Genomic DNA, 27420 nt, shown 5'->3' with positions numbered 1-27420 from the left:
TTTGTTCCTTTTCCCTTCTCAAAATCACTTCAAGTGCTTCTCTGCACATGGTTTAAACCATGGAACAAGGAATCAGATGGAGTACTATTGTACATATTCTAGTCATTTCGGTAAGGATCTGAGGGTATTTGCATGTTGGATAAAAAATATCTGCTTACCCAAATGAGTTGAAACTTAAGTCCACCCAAAAACCTTCACATGTATGTCAGCTTTAGTCATAATTGCTAAGTCTTAAAAGCAACCAAGATATCCTTCAGTAGGTGAGTGCATAAATTGGTACATCCAGACAATGGACGGTTACTAAGTTCTAAAAATGGAGTATGAAATGCTACAGAGGAAACAAAATCTGTACTACTAATGAAAGAAGACAAGGGAAGATTGCATCCTGTGTGATTGCAACTCTATGATATTTTGGAAAAGATAGAACTATAGAGGCATTAAAAAGCTCAGTGGTTGCCAGAGGTTAGGAGGGGAAGCGGGGTGCGGAAGAATTTTAGGACAGTGAAGCTGATCTGTATGATACTAATGGTGGACACATGTCATTGTGAATGCAAGCCCATAGAACGAAGAACACCAAGAGTGAGCCCTATTGTAAACTAAACACTTTGGATGATAATGATGGACCGTGAAGCATCCTGTGGTGGGGGGTGTTGACAGTAGGGCAGACTGAGCCTAAGAAGGGGCAGGGTATATTTAGGAGCTCTATACCTTCTATTCTTTCTTGCCGTGAACCTAAATCTTCTAAAAAAAATAAAGTCTATTCAAAAGTAATAAATCAGTATTAGAGGAATTTGAGGACAAGTAAGATGGAGCTGTGAGTAAGGTTGTGCATAAAAGATTCCTGTAGTGTTGCTTATTGTGGGCCATATATTTAGTTTTGAGCTTCCTGGCTGTCAGTGCAATGAGGGAAATGTGAACGAGGCACAGTAGGCAAGCAGTAAAGCACTCTTGGTTATTCTTGAGATAGGGTCTCACGTTATACCTGGGCTGTCTCTGGACCATCTCCTGTTTGCTCTTCCCTGAGAATAAAGCACTTCTTCTTGTAGTACATTTTGTTGCTCATGAATATTTCACGGTGTCTGCCTCAGAATGTGGCTTATTTCTGCTTTCTTGTAAATGAAAACAATCTCCCATATCGTTTTGGTTGAGTTTATTGCATCTGACTTTGGTAGCCAGGACATAAGCATCTTAGATCATTCTTAAGTTCACAGAACCATCTGATTAATATTAAACTGTAGTTAATTTAACACTAGTATGATTCACATATGTGATTTGTAGAAGAATAGGATACACACTTAACCATAGCACGTGGCTTGTTTCTTTCCATGTTCTGCATTTCCAGAGACCAAAGCTGTTTTGTTGTTGTTTGTCTTGAGGTGCTGGGAATCGAACCTAGGCCCTTGCACATGGCAGGCAGGTGCTGTACCACTTAGCCATATCCCCAAGCCAGTGGCCAGTATTTTCGCTTCATAATTCCCTCACTGTAGAGAGAATCTTCTTTAGTAATTTACCACCCCCAACCTTTTTTTGGCAGTACTAGAATTTGAACTCAGGACCTCACGCTTGGGTAGGCAGGCGTTTTACCTCTTGAGCCACTCCATCAGTCTAGTTATTGATGCTTTTGCTACTTTTAGTAACAAATGCTTTAAAGTTGTGTGGGGGTGCAAACTTTAAATTTGTACCTAGTCTTGTGATAAAACTTAAGCATGCCTTAAAAAAACGAGGAACATATGTTAACATAAAACATTTGTTAAAAGGATAGAGAAAATTAATTACTCTAGAATCCTGGTCTTCTCAGTGAAATAAATGCTTCAGAAGCACTGATGGAACTTCAAACAGTAGAGATCCCCAGACTTCATTTCAGAACTGTGAAATCAGAATTTTCTCGCTGGTTTTGGCTTCATGGTTTTTTTTGTTGTTGTTATCGTTGGTTGGTCGGTTTTTTTGATTTTTTTAAAAATCAAACCTTCACTGGGGATAATGGTCAGCCAACACAGCAGATTACTGTTGTGATGTTAAGGATGGTCCCAGAAGGTATGGCTCACAAGTTGTACACCATATGGGATAACAGCTTTAGGTGGTTATTCACCATTCTCTCTCGTCCTGTTAGGAGGGGATCCATACATAGTAGGTGCTCAGTACATACTCATGAAATGAGCCCTGATTCTACTGATGTTTTCTACAGCACGTCTTCTGTGTGGACACTTTCAGCTTTAGGGCCATTCCTTCTTACTGGAACAAGTTGCTGTATTGCTTAAGAGAGACTCTGTTGCTTACCCCTCCTGCCTTTTACTGTTACCTGTAGGAAAACAGCTCTGTGTGACAAAGTCCATAGTACACAGCTTCTGTTTCTTTGCAATCCCTTGTAACTGAAGGTGTGATGGGAGCAGAGAATAGTTGGGATTTTGGTGTCAGACATATTTGGTTTATAATCAGGGTTTGTCACTTACTAATTATTTGCTTTAGTTGTCTCTGAATTTCTGTATCCTCAACTGTATAATAGGTATTTGAATTCCCATTGTTAAATATTAAAAATAATGTAACTCAATTCTTAACACCTTAGTATAATGTCAACACTTATTACTTGCCTCCTTCATCCTCACAACTCCTCTTTTCATAGGATCACCTCTCACCCAAGACATCCTCTCCTCAAAACAGGTATCTCTCTACTGTCTGTCATGGCCTTTTGCTTTCACCTCCTGCTCTAAAAACCAGCCCTCAGACTCTCCCTCCTGCAAGCTTAAACCTCCCCAATGTTGTAGATACTAACCCTGTGCTCCTGGACCACTGCCCCTAAGAGTTGATTCCAGACCGTCCTGGGAGAGGTTGCTACTGGGGTAAAAATACACCCCATCCAATAGGGCTTCTTGGGTGGAATTGAACCAGGGGTATACTTGTCATTGTGAGACCCAGCTCTGAAGAACTCTGGGGCATACCCTCAGGGCCTCCTTTATCACAGGCCCTGTCCTTGGTGTCTCCACATGTTCCTTATAACCTCCAGCAAAGATTCACTTTGCTCAGTCTGATCCTTAAGGGACTTCTGAGAAGGGATACCTCGTGTTTTTAAGATGTGTGATTTTCTTGTCCTGTGTCTCATCCTCTGTATTAGGGCTACAGCTAATCAAATTGGAACATGCTGTTTCTTGAGAAGCTCCATGGCACTCCTCATTGACTACAGAGCTGTCTGTACAGCTTGATGTACACTTGCCTACCTCCTGTGGTGCTTCACATTTTCCCACCAGACACTCTGTTGTCTGCCCCAGTTCCTCTGTGTAGCAAATTCCAATTCAATCCTTCAAGAACCGCTTAGAGATTCTCTTCTTCATGAAGCCCATCTGTCTCCTCCAGGTATAATAGTGTCAGATTAGGTAGGAAAAGTAGTATGAGAATTTGTGCCTCCTTTTATTCTTCCTCTTCCAGCATTTATGCTTGGGCATGAGGTACACCAATGGGAAAAATGTGAACTTGTATGTAGATTATTGTGCAAGAGCTAGGCCTTGAGCTTGCTCTGTGGCCAAAACCCACATAAAGTAGTCATAAGGCCTGCCATCACAGATGCTAAAGAAATTTCTCTTGCTCCTCGTTGAAAGGGAAGTTTTATTCCTACTGTTTTATTCATGGTAGAAGCCAAAGCATAAGCTATTAGGAGGTTACTCAGTGGAATACGCAGAGTCACTGACCAAGTTTCTAACTGAAAGTTTCTACGCTCAGTTGTCTTTATCCTCTGGAAGTAAGGTTATCTGCTAGGTATAGTTTTAGAAAGGATCATGTGAATTTAGAGTGATGAGGATCTGTTATCAATAATATAAAACTACCTGCCAGGCATGGTGGTACATGCCTATAATCCCAGGACTGGAGAGGTTGAGGCAGGAGGATCTCAAGTTCTAGGCCAGCCTAAGCTACATAGTGAGACTCTGACTGAAAAGAAAAGATAAATAACAACAAGAAAAAAATGAAAACAGTCTTCCACCAATCCCATTAATGATGTTGATGTCTGTATACGACATATGTGTATGATTTGTGTTCGTGTGTGTGTCTCTGTGTGTGTGTGTGTGTGTGTGTGTGTGTGTGGGACGGAGGGAGGGAGGGGAGAGAGAGAGAGAAAGAGAGAGAGAAGGCTGGGAGGAGAGAGACAGATCAACAGAAAGAGTGAAGCGTGCTAAGTCTCCTTTGTGTGTGTAAAAATACATGGTATATGCAGTCAGTGTGACTTTTGCCTCATTCCTAGGTCTTACTCCAAGAGTGAGGTAGCTTTCTTTTTTACGAATTTTGTGAACAGTTTTAAAACACACTGCAATTGAAAGATTTAATGGCTTGCAACTTGGCCTGTGTGATATATATAGAACAAGTTATTTCACTAGGCCTGTTTGTTTTCAGAAAATGGAATGGATAAGTAGTTAGGGTCAGTGATTTGCAAAATCGTATCAATATCAGATTCTCTTTTTTCAAGCAATCTTATGTAGATTTCAGTTAAATACAATCTCCCTCCACTGCTTCTGCCATCACATAGGTGCACACACGTGCACGTTTGTATCTTGAAAACAGGGAGAATTGGAACTCCTGTTGTTTGAGTAGGGGACATGGGCCCTTGTCACTATCCACAGGGATTTTTTCAGTCCTAGCCTAGACCCTGGCTGCTTGGATCCTCAGGGCAGCAATGAGGAGCTGATAGCATGCACCTTTTCAGCCTTCCCCAGAACAACTAACAGTCTCTGAGGTGTGGCCTAGCAGTCTGTTTCAGCAGACACTCAGGTGATACCTGGCACATTGCATTTGAGACATTCTGGCTTTTTGAATGCCTAGTAATGTTTAGCTTTGATTTTAAATGGCAGAAGTGGGAGGGGGACATTGAGTTAAAAGATGTGATTAAGTTGAGGCATATTCCTGTAGCATCTGTGTAATGATAAACACCAATGGTACATCCGTGGTGTAGAGTTCCTTCTGTGTTGATAACATAGAGATAACAGCTCATACAAAGACCTCCAGAACTTACAGAGTCATGTGGGAAGAAAATGGGACAAGAAGGGAAGAATTCCAAATATAGAAGAAAAAAGAACATACAGAATACTTTTGGCATTTGACCTTTGGATTGTTAATGGTCCAACGATTCAGTTACACGTTAGAGCAAATTCCACCACATAGACTCATAGTTTCTGATTGTAACACCAAAAGCCCCAAAGAGGACATTATTCTTGTTCTTTTCTCCTTCAGAGATGACAGATTGCCTCTGACCCTAGAAGTACTCCATACTGCCAGTTGTTTATATTTTAATTATTTCTCAGGTGGTCCTTCCTGACATTTTTGTCTCTTCCCATATTTTGCGGTCACTTCTCAGAAACCAGAAACAGACAGCAGTATATATTTACCCAAATTAATTTAAAAGTTTATTCATAGTAGTAATTGTTCATGGTGAGAAGAATCATTTACTAAGATTTGGAATAGCATATTCCCCTCTAAAGGTCTGGGGTTATAAACACTGGTGGGTCCTTGGAGTCTGTCCTTTTGCTGAACTGATGGCATGGGCTCTGGGAAGGCACGGCTGCATCCACCTGTGCGGGGCTGACAGTGACTTCTTTTGTTTGCAGTGATGTTCCTAATATTAATAAGGCCTGGAATGTTGGCATCAAAGCAGATTTTCTTCTGGAATCTCTTTTGGACTGTCTCCCTGTGAGAGATAATGTTGGCACTTTGCTGTTTAAAGTAGGATATTTAGTGGAGCTTTGTACTTTACCAGTGGCTGATTGCTTCTTTCCTTGCAAGCTTTTCTATCTTATGAGCACACACCCTTTTAGGCCTGCTCAGACAGGCTGTTTGGAAGACTGGAGACAGTGAGGATCACAGGTTGTGGACAGGGCTGGATTCTTCTTTACCTCCATAATGTGTGTTCCCTTCATTGCACTTGAAACTATAGTCTCTAGATGGGTTTCAGATTGCTTCATCTGTATGTCTGTAGTTGATGATCAATCCTGTTTTCACCTGTCTATATTGCTGACTGAATACTGAACGTGGAAGAAATATCAAGAAAACATGAAAGAAAAATTAAAAGTGAGCTCAGGTCAGTGGAATTCACCCATCTTGCTGCCAAGTACAGTCTGAAAAGTGAAAATAGTCCAAACAAGTCCAAATAGCTTTTTTTTTAAAGACAAAGTGGATCCCTGGATTAGAATGCAAGAGACATTCTTCTTGGCAGGAACTGGGCAATTAACACCATCACTTCCACCAAATGGAGGCAGCCAGGTCCATCATTGCAGACGGGCAGGCCTCTGAGCAACAGGGTCAGGGCTAAGCAGATTTCAAGGCCTTGCAGCTGTCTATGTATGGGATAGAAAAGGAGATGGTTTGGGAGAACAGAAGGTTATTTTTATTACCTCATCCTTTGTGACATGGGCCCAGGTCTGCAGGAATTAAACTATGAATAACTTTTCTCTAAGACCACAACATGCCAAGTTTATTTGTTTTTGTTTTTGTTCTTTCCCTATTTCCCTTACTTGGGTGTTAACTTTTTGGTACAAAAGCAAATTTGGCAGCTCAGCTATGAGGAGACCAAGGCCTAAATTGTTGCTACTGAGCAGAATATATAGTTGCCTGTATCAAGTTACCTCATTTCTCTAATCGGTGTTCCTTTTGCCCTTCTTACCCCTATATTTTTGCTGCGATCTAGAATGTTTTAAAGATGTTAACTACATGGTTCTTTAAACAGGCAGGATGAGATATTTTTGTCAAGTCAGTTGCAGAAGTCTTAACCAATTAAGTTGTACTTGAAGCTTCACATTTTTCACCTCAATATAAAAAGACAAGATGTGAAAAAAAATCTTTGAGTTTTCTTTTGAAATGAATGTTCATCAGAAGTTTGAGGGCAGAATTCTGATTTGTTTCTACCATATGTAGTACTTAGCTCTGTAGACCCATATTATTTTCTCTGCCTTTTTTGCTGTCTTGGGAACAGATCAGAGCAGCATTTAGATGACATCAGAACCCATGTTGATGAAATACATGTCATCCCAGAGAACCCTTTAAACAGCAGGTTTAAGTGATGATATGGTTTGTTTCTGGTGTATATGTAACCTTCAATTTTATTGAATTGATACTTTTATATGTTACTCTCTCGTTTAGCTAAATTGAATTCTGAGTTTAACTGGGTTAGAGGTCATCATCACAAATGTGCCATGCTTAGAAGCAAAATAATGTACTAGTTGGGATCTTACAGATGTAGACTGAGTCCCAGCTCTGTCACTCTCTCAAAACTTTCTTTTCTCCTTGTTGGTAGAAAGTGTGGGTAATTAATAGCACCTATTTGAGGACAGTCACGAGTTCTTAATACAATTTTAGACATTTAACCAAGTACTTTAAAAATGTTGGAGTATTATTGAAGAAAGATACGACATTTTCTGCTTATGACAACTGCTTCTGTGAGCAGAAGATGGAAGGGAAGGCCTCCTGTAGGCTTGGTCAGCAGAAGGTAATAAGGTAACAATGAATGCCGAGGACTTGAGATATGGGGATTTCACTCTCTGACTGTTGCCAATCCACAACCAATCTGCTTAAAAAAACTTAGTCTTCTCTTCTTATCTTTCTTTGCCTCTTCTCTGTGTTGGATTCTCCTTGTGAGTCTGAGGTATGGGTGCCAGGCCAGCTAGATTCTGTTTGCACCTCCTCAACACATTGCCCACTCTGCTGGACATTAGAAGTGTTGAAGGAAAGGGAGCAGAGGTTAGCTGGTGATAACTTGGGTGGAAAATACCTTCTCTATGTGTATTTTCCTAATACCCACTTTGCTTGCTGGAGGACAATTAGTTAGGCCAAGTGGATAAGACATCTGGTGATCCCACATGGATAAACGAACTGGGTAAATCACTAAATTTCAAAGTCTTTCAGTTTTTCCTAACACTTTGAAGGTCATATACTATCTCTTCCACATTGTGAGAGTTTCACAGACTTGCCTGGTATACTGTGGGAGGGGTTCACCAAGAAGTAAATGTCAAGAGGCAGAGATCATCACACTGGTGGCCACCTCATGGCCTGTACAGTCAGGAACCATTTCTATCAATAGTCTATCCAAATAGTCTCGGCATTTGTGCCGAGTCTCTGGCAAATTTCCTGCTATTATGTCAACATTGATTTTGTTGCTGCATCTCCTTCCATTAAGCGGAGCTCTATGCTTTCTACACAAATGGCCATATGAACAGGCAGAATACTCAATTTCTGGTTTTATATGATCGCTGCCACAATGTGGCAATTGTAGTGAGTATTACCAATATGTTATATATTATGGTCGTGTTTTCTGCCATGATCAGCCTTGGCTTTTTAAATTTAATTTGCCCTAACACACACACATACACACAGTGTAGCAGGCATATTACCCTGTTTCAGTTTTCAGTGCTGTACTGAGACCTTGAAATTCCTTTGAGTAGACACACAAGTGTGAAATGAGAAAGGTTCCCGGAAAATAACAGCAATACTAACTCAGTGCCTGTGATTTACAAAGTAATGAGTGTAAATGCCCCATAATTGACTATAAAATTTTTATTTTTCTCTGGTGCTGAATTTGCATTTTAGAAAGCTGTCTCCTTTTCTCTCCTCCTTACGCTTCCAGATTGTAGTGCTGCTTTCTAGCTGCATCAGAATGGGTCTTTCCATGTTGGTGTCATGCTCAGAAAGGAGCAGAAGTGACCAGGTGATGAAGTGATAGGAAAGACGTGTTCTGGGCACACAAGAGAATGGTGATGGCTCTGCTCAGGACCATTATGAAATAAGAAGGGATAGAAATGAGAAGGGCCTCAGAGGACTGGCACACTAAAATAAAAGGAAGTGATAACAATGGGAAAACAAGAGGTATGAAAGGTGTGAACACAATGGGCAGGGAGGGTTAGGTGGACTGTGGAATAAAGATAATTTGGAAAAAACAAGAGGAAGAAAATAAGAGAGGTTTCACTGTTCAATTTCATATCACCCTTCCTCCCGCTAGTTAATATTTTCCGGGGGGGGGGGGGTGTGGTCTATAGCGGAAAGCCTTTCTGGTCTCTTAAAATCCATGAGCCTTTCTACTTGTAGATCTACTTTGAACAAGTCTCCATGTAATTAAAATCTCTTATTCTTTTCCTATTTAGACTTCCCTTACAGTTTTGTGATGCCAGCACACATTGATTTGATAAGCTAATGAAAAGCAATGTTTTTTAATTATTGTGCTGGGGGTACATGGTGGCATTTACAAAAGTTCTTACAGAATATCAAATAATCTGAAGTTGTTTAAATGATGTTTTAGAGTTTAGGTTTGATGTGCTCAGAACCTGGAATTTTTTTTCTGTTGTTTGTTTTTAAATTGAAAATTAAATATAAGAAAGAGCACTTCTCCTTTGTCCCTGGGTTGGTGTGCTTTTGTTAAGAGCTACCGCTTTAATGAAAGATACCCTTATTTCAAGTCCTCTTCCAAACTGACTTCACTCGGTGTTGCCTTTACATACAGTACAAAGAAGTTTATAATATTTCTATGACATGCCAATCTTGCTTTCCACACTCATCAGAACAACCTGTGAACATAGCATGCAAAAGTGAGTGGGAAGAACTAGGTCTACCAATGACTTTTAAAGATCTTTCATAAGTACATTTGTTACTTAATTCACACGGTGAACTCACATCGACCTCTTTCCCCTTATTATTTGAAAAGACAAATTATATGGAACAGTAAAATTCTTAAAACCAAGAGGGATAGAAGAACTGCCATATTTTAGGTTCACTGAGTTCCTCAAAACTATTTAAGCATCTTGCCAAGCACATCTTAAAAAGTTCAGGAAGATTTATCGTTTGGTGGAATGTTGCTCCAAAGAAACTCCATGAGATATCAAAATCTCTTGAAAGCTCTGTTGGAAATCATGTGTTACTTAAGTAAAAAATGGCTAACAGTGCCTCAGACAGCAAGGCTGGTTTTTGTTGTTTTTTTTTTTAAATACAGTGACAGCATCATTTACTACTTATAGGATGATGACTCAAATTTGATTACAGAGTTTTTAATTTTAAACTACATTTTCATTTCATTGATGAGTCTTATTGTCCATAGACTTTAATCTCTGAGTATAGTGGTTTTAATAGCATTGAAATATGTGCCAGGGCAAAACTGTCTCTTTTGTTTTAGATTTAAGTGGCAGCTGTACTAGTATTTCATAGAGGAAAGATTATCTTTCAGGTAATAAAGATGTATGTATTGTAGACTCAGTAAAACTTAACAATTTGCCTGATTCTGCAATGTGTATATACACACACATATATACATACACACACAAACATACATATATATATATATATCTATATCTTACATCATTTCTTTTAAATAATACCAGGACCACTTGGCTATGGCTCTGTGGTCATGCTTCCCATAGGAAGAATGGGCAATACAATGTAGCTTCTATACAGTAGCCTTTATACAAAGATGTCGGAACTAGATAATCTATAGGATGTTTTGTACTCAGAAATTAGGATTTGCACTCATTCTTTTTTTCCTTTTATGTTTTTCTTTATTCTTTTCGTTTTTTCATTCTATAAATTCCTTTCCTTCCTCTGCCACCCAGTCTATATACCAAGCTCCTAAGACTTGCTATATTTATAATTGCTAATTTATGAATGGACTTGTTACTCATTCATTAGTTTGTTCATTCATTTACAACTGAGATATTTTTATTTTGGTTTGCTTTTTGGAGTAGGTAAGGAAGTAGGGAAATGATAGTTGAGGTTTATTGCTAAATTTTTTATCATAGTTATCAACATTTCATGAAGAAAGGTACTTGAATTGTTCCTATATTAAGACTCTGTTGCAAACTTACTGTGTTCTACTGAGTGTCAGGATAGCACTTCAAACAAGTTCATGACTCTTCTTTAAATGGGTGCATGCTGCACTTAGCCGAGTATCCCTGTGCCCTTATTTTTATTTTCTTTTCCTCACTTTTGTCCTTTCTTCTTTAGTAATTCCCTTAGAGGAGGGTAATAAACCATAGAAAAGAGAATAAGGAAGAATATGTTCAAATTGCTAATGTTAATAACTGATAAATATTTGGTGTATAAGGAGAACCTGAAACTTAAAATGATGCTCAAAAATTGAAAGTTGATACTGAGTTTTTAAGATTCATTTGTAATATCAAATAGGCCCAAGGAAATCACTATTTGTATAGGCCAAAAATAGTCAAATATTGGAAACGTTAAATGGGCCAACACAATATCCAAACTTCTAATGTGATGGAGAATTAGTAGTTGTCTATATAAGTGTATTTCTGTTTTCTTTCTTACCTCTTGTTATCCCAGAGTTACTTTTTGTCTATTTTCAGTGTCAAAAAAAAAAAAAAAGAATAAAAGCTTAGGGGGAACAATTGGACAGGTTATTTGTCCACAGATAGTCTTTGCAAGTAGCACATGGAAATACTGTTTTGGAGGGAGCAATGGGTCAATAATAACCTATTCAGTACAGGAATAGATTTTATAAAGATAACAATAATATGGTGTATGCTCACAGTGAGCAAGATGTTTACTTGAAATGATGGCTAGAATACTGTTGATTAATGCTGGTGAGTAAGACATCAACATAGAAAATAAACCATCCTCAGACAAGTGGTAATCATAGGTGACAATTATGTTAATTATACTTTGTGTTGGTGATGGTTTTGTTCCTGGAAAATTACTTTTATTCAGGAGAAATTTGAGGCATTTGAGAACTGAATATTTTGGGGGGATTCTTGTGCATAATTTTTCAGTTTAATTCAATTTCATAAGTCTTCAGGGCATATTTTCAGGCCTGGATTTATGGATAGTATACGTGTGTTTGCTACTAAGGATCATTCTGATATCAAGCTCATTGGAAGACATGCTCTCTGTCTTCTACGCTGTCATGAGTGGAAAGTTCAGGGAACTCCACATTTCTGAATCATTTTAATGTACATAATGGAGAAAAAAGAAAAACAAAAGAAACAGATTGGCATTAATTCCTGTGCCCAGGCATCTGCATTTGTGCAGGGATTAATATCAGTATTTGCAATCTTTTATTTGGGATAATACTGTATGGTGACCTTGTCTGTAGTTGTCAGAGCTTAAAAATTCAGTAGCAACTTTCAATTTTGTTTTAGTAGGAGAATAAATTAAAAATAAAACTTTCCAATAAACTCTAGCACAGTCCCGGTGCACATGAGCTCAGTTCCTTTAATTGGGCCCAGTTTTCTTTGCTATCTCTTTTCATTGTATGGATTACCTTCCACAAAGAAGTTTAACACTTGTGTAGCTGTGTGTTAGTTTTCTGTGACTAACAAATTACATAAAGCTGAAGATTTTATAGAAATTTATTCTTTCACCATCTGGAGAGAATGTGGTGATAACAGTTTTAACAGTCAAAAATCTGTGATAAGTATCACTATGCTGAAGTTAAGGAGATGGCAAGGCCAGAAAAGAAGCTATTCCTTACCTCTTGCAGCCACATATGGATGCTGACATTCCTTTGCTGTAGCCACATCAATACAGTCTTCAAGTCAACATCTTCAAGTCTGCTCTGTCTTCATATAGCTTTCTCTCCTGTGTGTTTCAAATCTTCCTTTACTTCCTTCTTATTAAAATATATATGGTCGGTTTCATTTAGGACCCACCTGATAACCCAGGATACTTTTCCTATCTCAAAGTCTTCCATCACATCTCCAAGGACTTTGTCGTGTAAGATAACATTCACAATTTCCCAGGATTGGGATGTAGATATTCTTTTAGGGGCCATTTTCAGCCCATCATATGCTGCTTCCAGCATTTCTGTTCTAGAACCCTGGCCAGAACCAGCCATTTACCCTGCACCCTGGTTAGGTCTGATTGATGTATTCCTTCACTTTCTTCAGCATTGACCATAGGACTTTCAGATATCCTGTGCACAAGTAGCACCAAGTATCTGTTTCTGGCAATATGACCCAGCAACCATTAACAGAGTTATCTCTTGTCTTCAGGGAAGCAGTTCACATAGGGAAATCTACACACAGTAAATTAATTAAGCTAGTTTAGACAAGTCATAAAGTTGAATGTTGTGACAGTTGTTCCCTCTTACCTGTGTTTGTCAGCTTTCATTGCTCTGACAACATACCTTAATGAAACCATTTAAAAGGAGGAAGGTTTATTTTGGCTCATGCTTTTAAAGGTTTCAGTCCATGGTTGGCTGGCTCCACTGCTTTAGCCTTGTGGCAAGGCAGAAACATCGTGGTGGAGTGGTGTTACAGTAGAAGGCTATTCACCTCATAGTTAACAGGAAGCAGACAGTGACAGAGGAATAGCCTAGGATAGAATATGCCCTTCAGTGGCACACCCCCACTGACCTACTTCCTCCAACCAGACCCCAACTCCTAATAGCCCTTTCAACTATGAACTCACCGATGGCCTAATCCAGTGATGAGATTAGCATTGCCATGATCCAGTCACCTTCAACACACAAGCCTTTGGAGCCATTTTATATCCAAACCATAGCACTTTGGAAACAGAAGTGAGTTATGTGCATGTGTATCATGGGAAAAATATTCCGTATGTATTTTCAGGGCATGTTCAATTCAAGTTAAGTATCAGGATCAATATAGTTCCTTTTGAGTAATGAACAGCAGGCGTTTGCTAATCAGTGATATGAACCTGTCCTATTTGGAACATACATTTTCTTCAGAAAGGAAATAAGACAATTTTTACCTAGAATGAGATAGGACTCAAAAAGCTTTAAGGAAAAAAATAAAAGACCCTGAATGAATCTAAAACTCCTTAAATGTTAAATAGCCTCAGAAAATTCCATAGAAACTGGTACTTATTGTTTGTAGCCTGGATAGGTAAAGTTATAGATAGATACATGTGTTTTCTCTCTGATGGCTTTCATGTAGGTAGAGTGTAACAATTGACTTAATCTTTTTTTTTTTTTTTTTTTTAATATGGAACGCTTCACGAATTTGCGTATCATCCTTGCGCAGGGGCCATGCTAATCTTCTCTGTATCGTTCCAATTTTAGTATATGTGCTGCCGAAGCGAGCACAATTGACTTAATCTTGAAAAAGACTTTTGTAGACTGAGGTCTTAAATGTCCCGTGGTAATAAACTCTTAAGTCCCATTATATGCATTGCTGTGTTTTAATAATTACTGTCTGTTAAAATGAACATTTGTCTTACAGATTTCCTTTTTCACCCTTGGGTGGTTGTTTTGCCTACATTGGAAAAACAGAAGATTTTTAACTCCTATACGACCTAGTATTTGATATCTCTATTCTTTCCTCTTCTAGATCTTATAATTCTGTCAAATTTGGTGAAAAATATATTTATGTATGTACACACACACCAGAGTTAAGCATGTATGATTGTATTATTTAAACATCAACAAATGGATGAGCAAAGTAGTCAGAATTAAGTATCTGGTATGAATTTTCTAAGTTACAAGTTCTGAAGCTTGAGGTTGATGATAGTAATGAAGGTGAAAGCCCAGGTTGTCTACGAGAAGCAAGAAGAAAATATCTGAAGAGAAAAATGTTTCATGTAGACAGGAGAATGCAGTGAGGTTATGCAGTATCAGCAATGGCCAGCTGAGGAGCACAGCAGAGCTCACCATGGCAGTCTCTAGATGGGAAGTAGAGAAGTCAGGGTAAGTGCACCCTGTAGTTAGGGTCAAGCTAAGTCAATTTAGTTGAATAACCAACTCTTGAAATATTGTGAGGGCCTTAGCAAAAGGGGTGAAGAACCAAGGGGATCGCATCAATGTTACCTCTCTGGAATAGTTTTTCCATCTTACTTTTGATGAATTTAGAGCTCTGTCTAAGCCATTTACCTCTACCCATACTCATGAGCCTTTAGTTTTAGCTACTTACGTGGTTTTTCCATATGAGTACCTATCAATCACTTACAGCATGTCCCATGCCCTGCCATTCCTTTTGGAACTAATTTAAGTGAGAAAAATAAAGGTCTTTGGGAAAAGCTATTTAAGTATGTCTGGTAAATTGTTTTAGTATTTGAGAACAGTTTTGGAGACTGAAATACATTTTCCATTTAGTAGAATTTGCCTCTTCTTGTGAGCCACATTTGTGGAAATATATTGAAATCTTAAATGTAGAGAAAATGACTTGCTGCTTTTGGTATTACTTGTGGTCTAGAGTGATGTTACAGTCTTCTCTGTAATATATCACTCACTGATCAGCAGCATGAGAAGCAAGGATAACTTCAGACTGAAGCATGGGGATCATGATCCAAAGCCTTCTTGACGTTTTGGATTCTTTAGGCTGTGAAGCAAGTGTACTACCAACTGGTGTGTTTTTGTGGTACATTTTATTAAATACAAATTCTTGGTCACTTGGGTTATAACTCTTTTTAGACCAGATCATATATGAAAACTTGGATGTAGAAAGATCACATCAATTACTGTGAAACAAATAACAAGTTTCTGTATAGCCAAAACTTAACTTTGTTTAATGTGACTTTTTGTAAATTTCTACTATTATTGTTGTGTATGATTTGTAATCTTTCTGTGTATGCATGCATGTATACATGTGAACACTTTCGGTGTGTAAAACACCTTTCTTATTCCCTCATCTAGGCCCTCTGCATGATCTCTGTTCCCTTCTACTTCATCCTCCCTACAGCCTCCAGGGGGATCTGTTTAAACCTCTGATTTTTCCCTTTCAAACTTAGCATAGAGTACAAACTTTTTATTTGTACTCTATGCCACTCTACTGCATCCAGTGGCTTCTGTTGCCTCTGCAGCTTAACTTCCTCTAGCCATCTCTATCTAAAGCACTCAGGCTTCCATTTCACTCCCTAATGTACCAGGCTCTTCCTGCCCTGGAACTATCACCCTTTCTGTGCACTCTGCTTGGAGAGTTTTCTTGCTGTTTGTGCAAGCATTGACCTCATCCTTCCTGGTGTAGCACAAAAAGTTCATGGTCAGAGAAGCCATCTTGGACTCCTCCAACCATCTCACCCATCTTTAATTATTCTTCCTGTCTTCGACCACCAGCTGACCCCATCATATTTCATTTGTGTATGTGCATGTTGTGTACATTCTCCCACAAAATTCACCCCTTGAATGTATCTGAAACAGATTGGAGTTGGCAGAAGTTCAAGTGCAGAGCTCACCCAACGGGACTTCCAAACATCTTTTATAGATAATATGAATTGCTGAATTTGCTTTATATTTAAATTTTTTCATTTTATAAGGCTTGGGATAAAATACAGAATTCCATTGCATTTGGAAAGAGTTACCAGATAGTTTACTTACACATGTTTGAATGCCAGAGTTGGATAGCAATTAGAACATTCAGTGTGAAATGCTTATTTGAGAGACTGGAATGCTGGGTAAAAATTAACTCCTAAGCCTACTTCATCCCCACAGGTGAAGGCCTTTCCTATAAATGAAATCTTGTGCATCCTTCCTGCCGGGTGAACAAGACCGACTGTCATCACTGCTGTCACATTTTCTTGTTAATAAGAATGAGTCTCCTTTTGTGGCTATTGAATTGCTTTTGGTGCTCTGTTATTAGCTTTTACCCTTGAGTAGAACTTGGGTTTTGTATTTTCTCCCAGTTTTTATTTTGTTTCATGTAATTCACAGAGATTAGCACTTCCCTCAGATATTTTTGACTGTAATGTAGTAACAAACATTTCAAAAAAACTTATTCAGCTTTTTAAATTTAAACTGTTGATTTCTTGCATAGTTTGGGATGTTTTCCACCATAACTTCTCAGCAGTTTTGATTCCATCAACACTTTTACATAAGTACCTTTTTAAATTTTTTTGCAGTACTGGTGTTTGAACTCAAGGCCTCATGCTTGCTAGGCCGTTGCTCCTACTACTTGAGCCATATAAATGATATCATAACTTTTGTATTAGCTAGCATTTTTCATATTCACAATGTTTTCTGTACTTATTCTGTTGGAAAATATCCTTTCCTAATTGTCAGAGCACATTGTAGAATTTGACTTTTTGACCCCTTTGTGCTAGTACTACAGATTTTTTGGACACCATTCCTATTCGGCTCTACCAGAAACGTCAGGCTCAACTGGGCTCAATGCTACTATGAGGGACTTCTTAAAGTAAGCTTTAGGTTTGGGCCAGAAATAAAAATGGAAAGTTGTCACCCTCCAGATGTTAACAGAATGCAAGACAGCACAGTAGGTTCTACTTTGAGAATTGCTAGTGGAGACACCATCACCCATACATGAAAGCATTCTTTATCAGGTAGTAAGTATACTGCCATTTTGGAACAAGGTTGGACTATCCCATCTCGGTTCAGAGTCTTCTAATGTGGCATTGTAGAAGAGGAAAGCTTTGTGATATGTAATCCAGAATATGTGTTTGTTTCTGATGTAACACATCTTGAACAGGAAGCAAATCCTAGCTCTTACTTATATATTCTCACTTGGGTCTAGCTCTCCATTCTCCTAAGTGAAGATTTGTAACTTTTGGCTTTAAAGAAATTCTAGCAGTCTGAACTAAAAATATAGGAAAGACTATAAACCTGTGTTTGCCTAGAAAGCAAGGTGTCACCAAGCTCAAGACTCAGAAAAAAATTATTCCTTCTCTTATGCTATACAAGAACCACATGAAGAAGGGAATGGAAAGGTGTTTTGGAGTTTAAAAGTAATAAAATGTACTGCTGTGAGTGTTGCTTGTAACATTAATAAAACTTGAGTATTTTCTCTAGTATGTGATCTTTTCTGTTCAAGGCTGGGATGACCATCCATTATGGAGCCTAGCTAGAAACTACTGTATGTGCCTGAGGAATGAGTATTGGGCTTTGTGACAATGAGTATCTCAGGAACTGTCGCTGCTCTCAGACCGTCTCTGATCAACCTCAAGAGACATGGTAGAGGTAATAAGGAGAGGGAATAAGGAGATACATCCTCATGCTAGACGCAGTGGGACATAATCTTTTCATTTTATTTGTTGACTTTTACTTGTTTTAGGGAAATTTTGTTTTCATATTTCAGGGGAATATTCTTTATTTGAGCCATTGGGCTTCACTGGAGAGCCTAGAAACCCTAAAAACCCAATGTGACCATCTTGGAACATCCTTGATTTATTTCTTCCCACTCTCAGTCTCTCCTCTCATTTCCCTTTACTGCCCTGAAAACTAACACCTGCTGGTAAAATCAACTTTATGCTGCTTTCACTGGAGATGAAGTCTAAAAATCAATCCTGGCAACCAATGTGAAATGAAATTTGGAAGACGTCTTGCTTCTCATGGACTTGTGCAAGCTGCAGTTATTAAAGAGGATTAGGACCACAGCTGGTGAGCAGATGGAATGCTTATAATTTCACAATCTTAGGTAGCCATAAACCCAGATTGCTCCGAACTTCTTTGCTTTTTCTCTAGTTTATTACACTTTATCTTGCTGGATCCAGGTCATATGTGATCTCTTAATTGTTGGAGATGAAGAACTTTTCTTAGTAGGTTCCTCATTTAGGTAGCATCATTTATAATTCTGGTCATGCAATTTCCTATTCAGACTTTCAATTCAGTAACCAACTATTTAAATAGTGGACTTATCATAGGTACAGTAAAGTTAGAGAGAGAGAATAAGTAAATTGAAATACTGAAGATTAGTTCACAGTGGTTGTATCTAGACAGTTCAACTACTTGCTGCTTAAAGAAACACTGCAATCTATCAGTTTCCTTCAGCTTTTTCTGTGTGTACATTTAGGAATTCCTAGTATCATACACACAAGTCACCTAGATCAGCCTTCTTCTAGGGCCCTGCTCCCTCGTCACAGGCCTTTCTCTACCTTTTCCCTTTCTCCCCCATGCCATCTTCTCTGATCTGGCCTACCATAATATGGGAGCCTTATACTTGTCCAGAGCAATGATTTGCCTCCTCAGAAACAGACCTGGGGCACTTTCTGGTCAATTAGTGTTTTTTTCACAGAGAAAACTTCTGCTCATGGCTGTTAAAAAGGTCAAAGTAGGAATGTCATTCTACTAACACAAAGATTAACTTATACTTTAATGCTGTTACTTTAAGTAAGAACAGAATTAATGTCTACTACACTGTTTATCACTTCTTTATCCTTACTGAATGACTACAGAAAAATGGCTGCCCTTGTGCATTTGCTGAGTGCCTGAAAATATAGAAAAACAGCTGGAGTTGTAAATAAGTTGAGCAGTTTGGATACACTTTGTACTATCTACTGAGGAGGAAAACAACACACAGACATTTCAGGTGGTGCAACACAGCAAACAGCTGTAGTTTATGGTCCAACAAAGTCTCGGTTCTTTTGGAACCAGTATGTGCTATTTTTCTAAAGCCACAGTCGGCTGCAAAAATGTTCTAACATGTGTTTTGGAAGTGATTATTGCATGATACTCAGTGTTCTAGCCTCAAACCGTCCTGAATGCTTTATTTCTCCACATAGAGGGAAAAGGATATATTGTGTTACCTATATATTGGCACAAAATAGTCTGTAGAATTAGCATAGGAAATTTTCTTATTTTGGACCAGCTTGTGAAATAGCTTCTCTTTGGATTTCTAAAATGAGCTTCTATAATTGAATGTGATATGGAAACAGTGGTATAGACATGCTTTAACTTCTAGTGTAATTATTTTTTACTGAACAAAGTGATCTAGCAATCTCATCAAACTAATAGATTTGCCAGTCTTAACTAAAATGGTTTTTCCACCTTGGGTAGAGGGAAGAGTAGAGGCCTCCCAAGAAGAAACAGACTACCAATCAAAAGACAGAGGGTCTGGGAGGTATAGCTTAGTGATAGAGCACTTGCCTAGCATACTTGAAACCCTGGTTCCATCCCCAGCATTTGCTTGTGTGATCTTGGCCAAATTCATAAAATCTCTTAATTTGTTGAATTGATGCCTAGTAAATGGGCATAATAATATTGAGTATATTTGCATATTAATGATGCATATGTTACTTTGTTAAGGCTACCATAACGAAGTACCATGCATGGAGAGAAATTTTCTTAGAGTTCTAAGAACTTTTCTTAGAGTTTCTTAGAAGTCTGAGGTCAAAGTGCTGTGTGTGTGTGTTGCGGGGGAGGAGGTGGCTCAAGTGGTACAGTACCTGCCTACTACCACGAAGCCTGACTTCAAACCCCATTACTGCCTCCTTCCCTCCCTCTTTCTTTCTCTCTCTCCCTCCTGCCCCCCGCCCTCAGTATATGAATTACTCTGATTACTCGGAATATTTTAATAAAATTTAATTGGACATATCGACTTAAAGAATAACACTTTCTTTCTTTAAAATCACTTCTATTTTCCTTTTTATATTCAATTTGCAAGTGAAAATACCTGTATTTTAGTATATTCTTGCTGGGGATCTTGCTGAGGACCTCATCTCACACATGCTTGACAAGTGCTCTACCACTGAACTACATCCCCAACCCCCCAAAAGATATATATATTTTTTACTCTCTCAGAATAATATGGAATTCTGTACATACCATTTGGGTTCCTAGCTTCTGTCAGTCTGTTCAACTCTTAATTGTAGAGGGTTGTTGGGTAGTTTATTGGGAAGATTTTGATAAGGAAAGGATGAGTTGAATTGCTTATTGCCAGCAGAATTTAAGAAATGTAAATTAATCTTTTACTCAAGGGTATATAGATGACCACATACCTTAGAAGTTAGTTTAATCAAAGGGCCATGTGTTACTCAGAGTCTAACTTGCTAATGATAAGTCATAAAAACAAGTCTTGCTTGTATCCCAAAGTGAAGCCAAGTAGGATTTTGTGGATCTAGACTAGGGAAAAATGCAGAGAATGAGATGCCTAAATGGAAACTGTCAAGCTTTTTATTCACGAGGATTACAGTCAGAGTACTGTTAATTATGGAAAGAAAGGCAACACACTGGGACATCACGCACAGTAAGGCAGAAAGGGGAAAAGGTGGTCAGGACATTAATATTGCAAAATGGAGACTGAATTTTGTAGATCAAACTTCCCTACTTGGCTGAGTAATCGTTAAATAGGCCTAAAAGAGTCATCTCATGGTTCTTTAGAGATGCACAGTTTGTGCACACAGCAAAACTGTTGTAAAACAGGAAAGCTGGAGAACAGCTATCTTGGCTAAGCTAAACCAAATTACCTTAGCCTTTGTGCATTCTGCTTTAGCTTCCTGAAATAGTCTGTGGCAGATTAGAAATGATCTCTAACAGGTAAAATGCTGTATTCTTCCCAGCACACTCTCTAGATGAGATCCAAGGATTCTCAGTTTCTTCATTAACAGTATCCTCAATCACATTGTATCATCATAAGAAGTATGATGGATTTTGAAGTTTTTTCAGGCAGACTTCCTTTTGGCTGAAGGAGTAATTCTAATCTACACCAAATTTAAGATTCTTACTGAATTTATTTACTGGTGTCCTTTGTAACCATGTAGTTCTGCAGATTTCTTGGTGCAATTTTATCATAATGTGTTTTTGATGTAATGTCATGGTTTGCCAAGGTAGCTTTCCTTACCACTCACTCCTTCATGATGACTATTGTATGCATGTTAAAAATGCTGAGAAAATAAAAATGCAGCACATGCATTTGTGAGTAGTATTTCTCAGACCCTTTATTTATCCAGACATCCAATAAGTGTTCCTGTGCAAAGCACCGAGCTAGGCACTGAGAGACCACTGGTGCTCAGCCCAAGTGATGACTGTATTAATGAAGCTCACCTTTTCTGAAGGGGTGGGGAAAATAATTGTGAACAGGAAATTAACATACACTATGGGATGTTAGAGGAGACCTGTCAAAGAACACCATTGTAGACTGAGTCATAAAGGCAACACTTGATGGAAGACTCAGTCTTTTCTTAAAGGCATGCAAGATGTGCAGAGTCAGCCAAAGCAGGAAAGGAGGGCCAGACACACTTTGACATTCCCCTATTATCCTACCCTTGACTAACTTAAAGCTTTGTCTATTACAAATTAGTCTTTTAAGTTTTATAATAGAAGTGTTGCCATCATTTTAATCTCAAAGAAATGATTTTAAAGTCAAGTACCTACTTGAGAAATTATTATTTAGTATAATTACTAAAAGTTCTATTTTGAACCTTTTCATCTGTCACTCATTCATTCCCTTTCTTACTTCCCCATGGAGGGGCATCTCTTCTATTTTTTCTTCTGAACTGTCTTGTCTTTTATATTTTCTTCTTGAACATTTTTACCTCTTACCCTACTGAGTCCACAACCCAGATGGCTGCTTTTGTCACAAGGACCCTTTGGACCTGATGAGTCCAGGGTTTGGATGCCTCAGTTGTTAGGACATGGAGACCAAGGGGGTCTGCTTTAGTTTCTGTAGACTTTAAAATGTGAGTGGTAAGTGGTTCCATTTACAGAGGTGTGTAAATGTAGTATTTCAGTTCTTGGACCTTTTAACTGAGTTTTTAAAATATAATACTAGTGTCATTCCAAGAAATGAGAGAAATATACATGTAAAAGCCATTATTAAGACTGCTATCATGTTTTGAACAAGAGAAGTCCATTTGGACAACAGAGGTCTGTCTGCATGGTTGAAAATCAATCTGTTATATGGAAAAAGTGTTTTAAGTGCCAAATAATTTAGTTTTATAATAGATGAGATAGCACATACAACTTTGAAAACAATTCAAGACTTCTTTCACATTAACCTTGGATTTGTTATGTCTTTCAATCATACGTATTTTGGAGGATAATATGAAAAAACTTCAGAGCAAAGGGTTCTGGTCTTCAGAGTGGTACCCATCCTAAAGAACGACCTCTCCAGATAGCATCCGCCACATACACATTTCCAGCCTGCTGGCTCAATTTTTTCATTTCAGTTCATTTCCCAGTTCAGTGCATTTAGAAGACCATCCATTTTCTTTTCTGGACTGGGGCAGATGGTGCTGTCTGTTTTAATTATCTATTTTTTTAAAGGGAAAACGTTGATTAGAAAGAACAAGAAATGAACCACAACCAGATTAAATTGCGAGCAGAAATTATACAATCCAACAAGAGCCAAATGTGTTCTGTGTTTTTCTACTTAAGGTTTATTACAGTTCATATTTGGGTTTCTACAGTTCAAGTTTGGTATATTTTAAAATGCAGTTGAAGATGGCCTTGGTAGGGTTATTGGTTTGTTTTGTTTCAACTTTATTTTCTAAAAGATATGGAAGCTAGAAATGCTTAGATGGTTTTCTCCTTCTAGTCACATTTTAATAAAATCCTTGGGCAAGAGTCAGTTTTTGACAAATCTAAAATATTTGAGTAAATTATATTTTTGCTACTAAAATATCTTACCCTACAGTACAGTAGCAGTTTACATTCTGTTACTTTTTGACCACATAGTGCTAAACCAGAATACCTAATGGTGTCCCAAAACTGAAGCCACAACCAAATAGACAAAGGGGACCAGAACACAGCCCAAAAAGGATCTCCTTGGCTACTTTTGGGACAAGTTAACATCTCAAAAAATAATGATGATAATGAACTATTATAGATTTTAACACATCAAATACCAGAAGAATCTGAAATCATAGATACTTTTTAAAGTGAATGATTGACACAGGAAGAATGACAGAATTAGAAAAATTATCATCTCGCAACTACCAATATAATAGTATGTTTGAGCAGAAATCATCAGTGTTTACTGTATATATGTGAAAAGTGGATAAAGTGCTCTGACAGTAGAGAAAGGTACCATGCTATCATACATCACGTTAACCAAGTGACCAAACTTAGCATCACTGAGTGGTTCAAAATATATGGTACACTTCCTCATGTTATAGAACAGGAAGTCCATCATTGTAGAATTCTTGCCAAAAGTTTTTAGCCTGTATCTGATCATAAGGAAATAATTGCACAGTCCAGATAGTGATATATTCTGTGAAAAGACTGGAATAGATTGTTCAAAAGCATAAAGGGTTTCTGTTCTAGATTAAAAGTGACTAACAAAACCTGACAACTAATGCCACACTTACCCTTGGTTGGATCCTGGATCAAAGGGGAAAACATTAAAGACTTTATTGCAATAAGTGGGAAAATTTAAATATAAATTGTAGATTGTATTTTATTCTGTTCATGTTAACTCTCTTGGTTGTGATAATGTTGTTATGGTTATATAGGGAGTCCTTGTTCATATGAAAACATGCTGAACTTTTGGGGATGAAGAGTCATGACATTGGCAAGTTCTATTCAAATGGTATTTTTAAAGTGTGTGTGGAGAGAGAGTGAGAGCGAGTGGGTGAGCATGGGAATGCAAATGAAGTGAAATGTTAACAATTAGTCAATCTGGGTGAAGAATATTTGGGCATGTTTCTTAGCTTAGGCTTCTATAAGAAAATAACATAACCTGGGGGGCTTAAATGATAAACAGTTATTTTTTTTACAGTTCTAGAGATTGGGAAGTCCAGGATCAAGGTATGGGCAGATTTGGTATCTGCTTAGGGCCTGCTTTCTGGTTCATAGAGTGTACCTTCTCACTGTGTGTTCTCATGACTGAGAGAAGAAGTAGATTGTCTGAAGATGCTTTTAAGGCCACTAATTCTACTCATGAGGGCCCCATCCTTATAGGCTCATCTGATCCTAATTACTTCCCAAAGAGCCCACCTCCAACACCATGACGTGAAGGGACAGGATTTCAACATCGGAGTTTTAGGAGGACACAGACATTCAGCATTCAGTCTGTGCCAGTGTTCCTAGTATTGCTCAGCTTTTCTATTGGTTTAAAATGTTTTAATATACCCAACACACACATTTACAAATTGGTCAATGTCATAAAATTTTCCATTTCCAGATTCTCTGGAAAAAAATGGGAATATTTGTGAAACTTAGGCCCATGAGACCCCATGAGGGATTATTGAATGTATAGCCACTGCGCATGATACTACTGCCTAGTGGCTGTAGGCATTTACAAACATAACCCTTGCTGACTTCTGAGTGGTACAGATTGGACATGGATGGTACTGACCTTTCCATATGCTCTAGCACATGAAGTTAGCTCTGCATTCGATTCTCATACCAGCTGATGAGCTTCACTGGGCTTTTTGGCTATACACTGATGGTCTAGCCTTATCTGCAAATGGGTTAGTCATATGTGACATAATTAAGAAAATGTTGTTACAAAAACTGTTCAAAACTTGCTGTATATGTGGTATAAATATTAAAATTCGCTTTCAGATGTATTAAAGAATTATGCTCTGTGGGCACACCCTGCCCGTCCTCATAGTCTTCAAAAACTGTTAAATAAGCTACTTAAATTTTTCAACGTAGCACGTCAAGTCTTGATGAAAAAACGTTTTTGTAATGTTTATAGATGGCACTGAAGAAAGTAGTGTATAAACTTTAGTCACTTTTGTAAGTCCTTTTATCCTGTGTTTAAGCAACTGCCTTCTTGTCACACATCCAGGGAGGGCACAGTCATTGCTGGATAATCACGGAGTTAAGCCTTCCTCCAAAATAAAATAGCTGTATGTAGCATGGGTCAGGTCTCAGTTTGCTAGTAAACAGTTCAAATATGAAAAAGGAACAAAGGAAAGGACTTACTGCCTAGCAAGCATATCTGCCTAATGCTCTATCTGTATTTGTAGGATTTTCATCCTTGTTTCATTTGTTGCTCTTAAAATTACTGGCTACTTTTGTGCATTTCCATGAATCCATAGGATATTTCCTTGTAAACACAAGAATTTTTCTTAGCTTCACAGAAATGTAAATGGTATCTCCCAGCATTTCAACCGGAACCCAATTTAGTTGACATCAAAGATGGTGCTGAAGAGACAAATCTTTAGTTGATGTGGGAATCACAAATGGGATCTGGTACTTTATCTTTCCCCTGCTTTTTCAAACCTACCACTTCTATGTTTCCCCTAAATAATATCTAAGGTATTGTATAGCCTTTGCTGCAGGGGCCCATCTGCCTGTGAGTGGATTAATATGAGTGTTCCTGGTAGGACTTTGCTTCGACTCTTGGACAGGCAAGAAAATCATTCTGCTGAATTCCAGAAATTACAGTACAAGCTGAGAGGAAATTAGCCCCTGATGCCCCACTTACATTCTCTGGCCATCTCTCCTGTCCAGCTGAGCATTCCACCTGCAAAAGTAATTCAGCTCTCCTTTTTCTCCTTTCTCTGAGGTTCCAGAATCTGTTTGGAGCCCAGGCCACACTTGAAAATACTGGAATGCAACTTCATATAACATATGCTCACCTGCCAGCTGATTTTCTTTTTCATTGTTGAGAATCTAATATTCAGATTGAGTAATCACTTAACCAGCTAAATGGTTAGCAAGATGTTTGCTATCTCAAGACATTTCTGGAATATTTGCCTTTTGAGGATTAACTATTTTGTCCTTACATTATGCAAACTTATCCTTTGGTGATTTTAGAGATCTTTCATATTGATATTGAAGAGCATTGTCTGTAGACCATAATCACTAAATGTAGGTTTTAGGTAATTAATCCTGTTTCATATGCACTTATTAATCCCTTTTTTTCTACCAGCATATGTAGCATTTTAAACTTGATGATATTCAATTTATTTTTCTAAGTGGAAAAGCATCTACAGACATTCTTAATATTTTCTTCCCCCATCCTTTTTCATTCTCACAGGCATTGTTGAGTTATTTTTTTTTTCATCCAAAGGTATTTTTCTGTTCATTTAGTTCTTATGTTGATTGCTTACTGTTGATTTTAAGCCTGTAATCCCTAAAATGGGCATGATCAGATGCTGCATATTTCCCTACTTTATTAGACATGATTTGTGAAAGAGAACAGCTATGTCAGCTCCTTGGCAAATCTGAGAAAGCATATGATGTTATGACAGGCATATCTGCACATGAGCCCTGGGGATGTGAACTAGACAGAAGGTTCAGAGAGAAATAATGCTGATGTCATTCCATTGGAATGAAGGCACTGTTACAACCATAAATACATTCTATAGCTAGCAGCTAAGTGTGTAGCTGTATTTCTTTTCTAAGGGGGAAAAAATGTGAAACAAACCAAAGAAGTAGATTGTGTTTATAAAGGGGGATATTTAATTAGTTTAGGCCTTACAGTTATTCAAACAGTCTGAACTTAACATTTCTTTTTGGAGCAAACATGAAAACCATTATTTATGGAAAGTTTAAATCTCACATGATAATTCTTCCTTCTGTGTGTGTGGTTTTGGGTTTTTTGTTTTGTTTTTAAGCTGTATTTGCTTTGCTTGTGTATTTTTGTTTTAACCTTCCCTTTGTTTTATTTTCTTGGTAGGAGAGTTACTTTGGGGTGGTAGGGGAGGAAAGACTTAAGTCTGAGCTGAGCCCCCTTCCATATGGGTTGGTCCTCAGTTTATAGGGGGCTTCCATCTTCATTCCTGTTCAAGAAGTTTCCCATCCCTAAAGTAGGCCTGTATCTGCAAAACAAAATATGCTTGCTCTGTGTACAGCTGTTCTTATTGCCTATATCCTATTTTTATTGACGAGCTAGTCTCCCTTGCAGGGAAAAGCCTTTCACATACTGAGCAGGCAGG

The 27420-nt window shown here is 38.1% G+C and overlaps 1 protein-coding gene and 1 non-coding gene across 7 annotated transcripts in view; one reads left to right on the top strand and one right to left on the bottom strand.

Moving 5' to 3' along the window:
• Fndc3b (fibronectin type III domain containing 3B) overlaps positions 1 to 27420 on the top strand; it is a 341149-nt gene that overhangs the window by 206826 nt on the left and 106903 nt on the right. The window lies entirely within an intron of this gene.
• On the bottom strand, positions 13905 to 14011 carry LOC141423556 (U6 spliceosomal RNA). Its single transcript, XR_012448401.1, has one exon. It is a non-coding gene; the product is annotated as a U6 spliceosomal RNA (small nuclear RNA).

The sequence above is a fragment of the Castor canadensis genome, chromosome 5 (genome assembly GCF_047511655.1).
Source record: "Castor canadensis chromosome 5, mCasCan1.hap1v2, whole genome shotgun sequence".
Taxonomy (NCBI): domain Eukaryota; kingdom Metazoa; phylum Chordata; class Mammalia; order Rodentia; family Castoridae; genus Castor; species Castor canadensis.
Note: the sequence above shows the minus strand (reverse complement) of the source record. Positions and strands in the feature narration are given on the sequence as shown.